The sequence below is a fragment of the Cloeon dipterum genome, chromosome 1, assembly GCF_949628265.1.
Source record: "Cloeon dipterum chromosome 1, ieCloDipt1.1, whole genome shotgun sequence".
In the NCBI taxonomy this organism is placed as follows: domain Eukaryota; kingdom Metazoa; phylum Arthropoda; class Insecta; order Ephemeroptera; family Baetidae; genus Cloeon; species Cloeon dipterum.
Window position 1 is genome coordinate 32666430 of NC_088786.1, and position 7519 is coordinate 32673948.

General features: G+C 35.3%; 1 long non-coding RNA gene across 1 annotated transcript; it reads right to left on the bottom strand.

Annotated features, from left to right (window-relative positions):
• Positions 1-1077: 1077 nt before the first annotated feature.
• On the bottom strand, positions 1078-1550 carry LOC135947893 (uncharacterized). The gene is made up of 3 exons (XR_010575735.1): positions 1437-1550; positions 1302-1330; positions 1078-1240 (listed from the first exon to the last, which is right to left on the bottom strand). It is a non-coding gene; the product is annotated as an uncharacterized LOC135947893 (long non-coding RNA).
• Positions 1551-7519: the final 5969 nt, after the last annotated feature.

Here is a 7519-nt window from a genome sequence, read left to right on the forward strand (position 1 = left end):
TCATCATTTCATTCCCCTTCAATCTCCCAAAGATTTAATTTGTTTCTCTGTTATAAGAGAAAAATTCCTAGAAAGCATGAAAACCTTAGTAAAAATATAGAAAACCACAAAAAATATGAGCCTTAATACTCAGCACCAGCAAGGTTCGAATTAATTATAAAGCCAATCAAAAACCATTTGAATTAATTAATTTTATTTACTCTCCCTTCCAATACAGATTGAAAACTTTGAAATATTTTTCAGCGAGAAGGAATCGAAACAAATTAATTGATTTCTCAATTTGTTACGGGAGTTCGCACACAAATCTTTCTATTTCATTTTTGCAGTTGGCGTCGTTCCATTTGTAAGTTGCGCCAGAAAATGTCGGATGGACAAAGAACTGGATGCAGTCTTCACTGCCACCACCGTTGTCCGGCTGTCCCGTTTCAAAGAACGTTACACCAAAGGGCTTGCCTGTCGCCGCCCAGTAGAATTCACTCTCTGATCCTTGGTCAGTGCCTGAAATCCAATATTTGTCGTTGCCCGAGCCTATGGTACAACCAAAGAATTTGTGCTGATTATATAGGTTCAATTTTGGCTGTTAAACAATTTTACCAAAATAACTAATAAGTGCACTGTTTTCTGCTCCGGTTTCCACGCTAGCGAGTTCCCAACCGTTGATCTTGCAGAACAAGTCCGCCATGTACCAATTCAACTGCATATTATATATTTTGTCAAAACAGTTTTAAATTATTTGTTGTGCTTCAATTACTTTCTTCGTCGGAGGGCTGACGTAGTATCTGCCGGTGGACAGGTACACTATGTCTCCCTCAGTGAAAGACACCAATTCTGTGCAATTAATTTCAGTTTTAGAAAAGCGTTCAGTGAAATAAACTAAATTAAAGCACTAACTGAGCGGTCGTGGACAAGATAAAAGCTGTAAGATTGACTTTCAGCAATGGTAAAAAAAGACAAAATGTATAATCATTACGCAATTCAGCAAAGCTATTGTCTGCAATCGAGTACTTCGGGAGAGGCAAAACATTTTGAGCGTTTTTGAAACAGTGAAAGTTCAAAAGCATACTTTGTTTGGCAGAGCGTTTTTTCTACATCGCGCTGAGTATAACACGTGGACAAACTGTCAGCATTGATCGATGCTGATAGCATGGTTTGGAAATCGCATTCCAACGTTTCCGCTTCGAGCTTGCTTAACTCGGAGCTAATTCTTTGATCGCAAAAGTCCTTATGCAGTTTTGTATAGCTGAAACGCGTAAAAACGTATTAACTAAAAAAAATAGTTCGATTTATACTCTGCTTATTACTCGGTGAAGTAGACGGGCTTGGTCGCACACTGAAAGGAATTTTTTGAATGAATTTGTTTTAAGATTTTCAACTGTTTTTCTTGAAATGAAATTACACCAATTTATTTTAAGCATTAAGCAGAGGGTCTAACGTACCGTACAACCAGAATTTTGAGATGCCACGACGCAGATGAGAGTAGTCAGTAAAAAGGGAACGATGAAAAGTCGCATAGTAGCCATCATGTTTGTGCTTCTGCCTGGTGAATATTTTGAGTGGCACTTATGTCTGCACAAATTTCAAAGTGCTATCAGTTTTCTCCCCACCAGCGTCAACTCTCGGAAGTTCTCCAATAGCACAGTATTTTAGCATATATCTAAATAATTGTAGAAAATATTTGATTTGATAAGTAATTCATAAGTATAAGCATATAATTATTCATAAAATAGTCTCATACCAGGCCAGAGTAGAAACATTTGTTATTCCCCATTAAAAAGTTGATATGTATAATTTAAATTAAATTTCCGCTCTTGTAGTATTAGTAAAGTGACAAATAATGATATATAGTGTTCGATAAACGAAACTTAAAAGATAGTAATAATGAATAATTTGATATCTCGGTGTCATTCACTTTCATCACAGGAATACTCTCATAAACATTTCTCGTTTTGAGAAGAGATCGCACAGATCACAACAGAACAAAAAATTTCTCTTAGTATTTTCGTTATTTGACCGTCAAGAGATCAAGTAAAATTTTATAATGAACAAGTGTTTATAAAAAATATTCTCCTGCAGATATAATATGAAAATTTATTACGTAGATTGAGTGCGTCTGGTTTTTGCTATACTCTTACGACCCCTGCACGGGGTAGGTAGTGTTCAATTGAAAAACCACCAACCTCACGCAGTAAAAGACTTAAAATATGAAGTTTCAAATTTTGAATTACACGTTGTTTTAATTTATGCTTCCAGATAGCCTTTATTTCCTTGTATAATCTAACAAATATATATATTTGTTAGATTATAGTATATATACTATTATATATTATATCTTTGAATATCACGCTCTCTGGGCATTGTTTAAACAGCAAAACAGCTATCAAGAATTAAAGTAGTATGTCCAGGAATGATACTGCAAAAGACTGGAAAATGCTTGTTGCTAATGCATACACTCGTCCCTTAGGATTCAGTTAAAGCCTAAATTGACCTAAGGAGTGCTGTAATTTTTTGAGAAAATTGGCTGGAAAGTTAGCGTGCTTTTCAAATGGTAATGGCTGTCTCCTTACTTGAAATCCGATTTAATTTCAAAACCAAGAGTTTCCCCAATAAGTGGCATACACCGTTGGACAGGTCTCTACGAGAAGAATCGAAATCCTGCCAAGAAAATATGTTCAAGCACTGTAAATTTTGAAGAAAATTGGCAAAACTTCAATTTTTATTGTAGGAAGGTCCGTTTTTTATTATTGCAAATTGTTAATCGATCAATTGTTTATGGCATCCAACAGTTTTAATAATTTTCAATTGTTGCCCAGTATCATTCCATATCATTTCATAAGCAGCATGCGTCTAGTTGGGTGACCGCTTGGAAAGCCTCCGTGCCGACTTCAGTGGGCTGGGTCCCTGTGCGGCCCATGTTATCCGTTCGCGGTGTTATTGAGACCCGGGTTTCAGCATTCGTATGCGACCACAGTGCGCGCCCTTCTCGGTCCGCGGACAGGGGTAAAAAGAGCAAAAAAAGTAAGGACGACAATGGGATGAAAATCATGTCGCCCATCTAAAAGAATAGTATAATTAAAGTATCCTTGGAGGGTAATGTGCATGCATGAAACTGAAGAGAAAATATCGCAATAAATAATCGAAATAAAGAGGTAGACAAATTTTTGATGAGGGAAAAATCAAACTGATCGTAAAGTGCCGAAGCAAACAATAATCTTAAAATGTAATACAGGAAAAGATGCCTAAAACAAGGAAATTGTTTCTAGAAAGCCGAGAGTTGGGACGATTTTTACCAGTTTCGTGCAGTCGCGGTCTTCTTGTTTCCATTCCAATCACGCTCGCGAGTGAAAAAGCACGATGAAAAGCCTGTTCCTTTTCGTCGGGGCAAATTTCGAGTTTGCTCCTTTTGCGAGGCCAGCCACGTTATTTTGCACGGACTGGAGCGGCAGCGGAGAAGCAGCACTGCCTACAGTTGTGATGTATTGAACACAGCTTTAAATGAAAAACACTTAACAAAATAATAATTTATATTTTAATATAGGACCAAGCCTTAGCGAGCGAATTGGCGCTGCTCCTGCAGAGACGAAGAATCAATGTTTGCAGAACAAGCAGGAACAATCGGAAATACAAAAGGGGAACTTAGCAGGTTCCAATACTTTGTCCATCCGACTATTACTGCCGCAACTTACAAATGGAACGACTTCGACTGCAATTCAGAATCTAGATTTGTTTGCGAGCTAGAATCTACAAAATTATAAGAAATAAAACGCATTATCCGACTCCTGGATAGTTTTGTAACTTATTAAGTTTGTTATTTAACTTTGCAGGTTATGAAACACTAAACAGTTGACTTAAAAATTAAATAAAATAATTCATACTTTAGAAAAAGGCTATCAGAACTTTAACTTTAGCCTCTTCCATATCGGTTTATGATCTCAACTCACCAACCGCTGAGTGTTTTTAAAACAAAATTGATCACGTCGTGGCGTCACTTTGAAAATAGAAATAAATCAAAGGCAATGATTACAAAGTTAGTTCTATTTTATAGAGGTCCGTGTTCTATGGATTTTGATTCCTCCACTGAGGCCAATGTTTTTAGTTCGCTTTTTGTTATTGGGAACGCGAGTTTCACTCGCTATCAAGGGGCGAAAAGAGGTGAACCTATCTGAGAAAAGGAAGTGTCCGTCAGGAAAAATGTTGAAATAAAACAATTTTCTGACTCAGTTGTTTCCCTTATACTATAAGTGAATTACACATTTCAGTTGTTCATTAAAATGTGTGTGATAAAGGAAAATGGTAAAAGTTAATGCACATTGTTATTAACATAAATAGCGCTCCCTGGCTTTGATTTTTCTCTGGTTCTTATAACAGTTTGAAAAATCACCTTTTCTCTTATAACGTTGTATTTGTTGGCTAAAGACTGGATTTGAACCGTATAAATTACTGAAAGAAAAGGGATCATTTTTATTTTTTTGTAATATATAGAGCGAGGCGCGCGGCAAACCGAAGTTTGTGCGTAATGCAAATGCAGAGATAGTAAACAGAGGTATGTTGGAATTGCCGTAAAAACAGGCAAAGAACCATTGAAAATTTAGGTACGGGGAAGGTACACCGTTGTTTTAGTTCGTAAATTGAAAAATTAGTTAATTGGCTAGTGACTGGATTTGACACGAAAATTATTCAAAGATTTATTTAAATTTTTTTAATACTATGAAATAGTAACAATCAATAAGACACAAGACCCTGAAATTCATCATGCTATATAAATGAGATGCATAAACCATATTTTTTGAAAATTGTTGATGGTGTCGCAGAATCAGAGGTTATTGTCCAGTCGAATGGCGTGCGTCAAGGGGGCTGCCTATCTCCTTTCCTTTTTAATATCTCAATTAATGATATTAATGAAGTTATTAAACACATTCCTGGCTTGAAAGCTATTCTATTTGCGGACGACATTGTACTAACGAGTGAGTTCTTGAGTGATTTGAATATTGCAATTGTCGCCTTAAAGGAATATTTGTTAAGTAGGAGCCTTCAGCTTAATATTGAAAAGTGTAAAGTGATGAAATTCAGGAATTCTGGGCGGGGCAGGTATGCGAAAACTGATAAAATTGAATTAGATGGTTTAAATGTTGAATTTGTGTCTGAATTCTCATACTTAGGTGTTGTGTTCCAAACCTCGGGCACGTCCTTTTCGAGACATGTAGAAAAAAGAGTGCGAGCAGCTTTAATGGCTACTTATAGCATTAAAAATTTAAACAGGCTTTCTATCAATACTGCGGTTAAACTCTTCGACCTTAAAATCTCGCCAACAGCCTCATATGGAATTGAAATTATCTGGCCACATCTAACTAACATGGATTTTGTAAATCTAGAAAGAGTGAAAACTCGCTATTTTAAAAAAGTGCTTGGAATTTCTAAGTATAATAGATCTCGTTATGTTTATGAATTGATTGCGAAAGACTCCAATTTATATGTAACTGACTTAAAGGTTAGATTTAATCTACCAGAGACTGATGTGTATATAAAGTTCTGTGAAGAAAAGAAAACAAATAGACTGTTAATTTGTTCTGAGTTTTTTGAGACTGAAACTATGATTAATGACAACTGGCGTGGCCCTGATTTTCCTGATAGACATATTTTTGCAAGATTTGCTTGTCATGGATATCACTATATTTTCTGTAATAATGCAACGTTTCACTATGAGCCTAATTATGATTGTAGATGTAAGTTCTGTGGCGAGACTTGTGAAAAATATCATATCCAAAAGTGTACAGCAAGAAAACTTACTTTGAGAGAAGCAGCGAAAATGTGTAAAAATTGATTAACCTTTAGATGTAGAGTGTTGCACGCATATTTTGCGTTTAATAAACCATTAATAAACCATATTTTATTTACTAAAACTATTTTTATCTGGAATTTATTAAGAAGTGTATTAATGTTGTACACGCAGTAAATGCGTAGTGTGAAACAATACGAGTTTAATTTATTCCTCCTTGCGTGGCCACTCCAGATTTTTTCTTCAACGATAGCAGATATTTAAAATTAAAAAAGCAATATTTTCGGACCAATCAATTATTGTTACTCGATTCCTCGCCTTGTTGTTATAGACCTAATTCCCTTTAAAATTGACATAGTTTCAAATATTTCCGCGGCCGTACACAATTTTATTGTAATGCGTAGAAATGCCGCACGTGTACATGTGAAACCATTTTCTTATATTGTGATAATTTTTAAGGAAATACGTCAAACGAAAATTTTCCTTGTAAAACACCTTTATCAATTGTACCCCTCAGTACATTGACATATTTATGACTATCAGCAGGAACTTAACATTTACGAAAACTTCACATGCGTCAGTCGCAGGCGTGCGTGAACATTTTTTAGTGGTAGGAAAAAAATGTTAAAAAACTCCTTCATACCCAGCAGCAGATAACATAGATAGTTTCCAAGCATCGTTAACATGACAATAAAATTCATATTATAGAAATTTTCAAACGTTTTCAAGAGACTTCACTTACATTAGAAATTGAAAGAAAATTATATATATTATATGTGTGAAAGTTTAAATCTGATATGAAAATAAATATGCTCTTATAATTCTTGTTCAAGATTTCAATTGAAACGCAAGACATTTCTCCTTATACCCGCTGGGAAGGTGTAAAGAGTCCACCCCATTTACTAAGAATATATCTTCGTCACGAATAAACAAGATCATCACATCATTAGCCTATAAGTTTCCACATTCCCTGCCAGGCATTCCCTGAAAGGTGCAAATTTGCTCGTTGAAATGTCATCCCTCGCCCTTTTCCCATTCCAATTTACGTGAGAAATAGATAGTTTTGCGTACAGCGTGAATATGAAAATTTTCACTGCATATAGTGTTTAAATTTTAAAGAGGTCACACACGCCAGATCAAAAATTGATTGTTCCCTGTCGTGTTGTATTTATTTTACCAAGAACGATGATAATTTGAAGAAACTTGGAAAATTCTAGATAGATATGTCGGCCGCATATGATGATAGGTGAGATAACAAGAAAAAATAAAAAGGAAAAACGTGTTTTCGATAACTATATAGCGGAAGAAAAGATAGCTATATAGTTTCCGCGTGTCGTTAACAAACAGTTATATTAAAATTTCGCTCAGGAGACTTCACCACCATTATTTGAATTTGAAACAAAATAACAGTCAAAAACATTTTTTTAGAAGCCTCAAATTTCTAATATAATACTAAACAAACGAATAAAATATTAACTGTTATATTTCATGGAAAATTCCTTAGTCCCGAAATCCAGATGGCCGACACAATTTTACTCTGATAGCATATATAGCCGAAAAAATACTTAGTTTTGCAGAAGACCGAAAACATTTTGGAACCAATTTTCACAATGCCGCGACGAACGATGATTTTTTAAGACCAAAAACTCAATTCATGCTGTTGAAGATTATTTACTAAAATATGCATCAGGTGAGCTGATTGTAGTCCACGCACGGAAAGTGTTGAAAATTATTTTGCGTGGCACT